The following is a 627-nucleotide window of genomic DNA, read 5'->3' on the forward strand; positions in this document are numbered from 1 at the left end:
ACTATAGGCCGAACTTATGAAGCAAAAGTGGTGTCTGGTGGGTTCTGCCGATGATCTTAACCTATGATTTTGAGTTTCCACTCTTTCAAAACGTTTCCTGGAGCAGTACATCACGGGTCTACGGACCCAAAGACTTCGTTGCGATGGTTTCAAGCATAAAAGTTGTAACAGTTAAGGGTTTTTAATACGCGTATATTAAATCATTGCTTGAAACTAAGCTTCGTTGTCTTTAAACTCTGCAAGACCAATCGAACTTCTTAGGGAAACTCGAAGCATTCACGCTAAGCTGGTGGTGCAGGGCACATAGCGTGATGAAACCGGGTTTCCCTAACCAATGTGGCATATTTTTTCCCTGAGAGTGAAGCTCAGACCCACGTAGGGGAGAGCGAAGTGGAACTTTAATGTTCAATGCAGCAAATGTTCGCCATGCGGATAAACAAGTTGGAATAGTTCAATGTAGTGTAATGCAAACACGAATCGCAAATAACGATACGGGACCCAGAAGCAATTCTGCGGATCCCTCGGGGAGTGGTGAGTTGATATAAATTAGAGGTGAAAGTCCAAGTTGTTCGAGCTCCGGCTCGGCAGCCGATACGAGGTTCCTGTTGAGCTTGTTTGTACATCGCG

Source organism: Anopheles coluzzii (genome assembly GCF_943734685.1).
Source record: "Anopheles coluzzii chromosome X unlocalized genomic scaffold, AcolN3 X_unloc_31, whole genome shotgun sequence".
Classification (NCBI taxonomy): Eukaryota; Metazoa; Arthropoda; class Insecta; order Diptera; family Culicidae; genus Anopheles; species Anopheles coluzzii.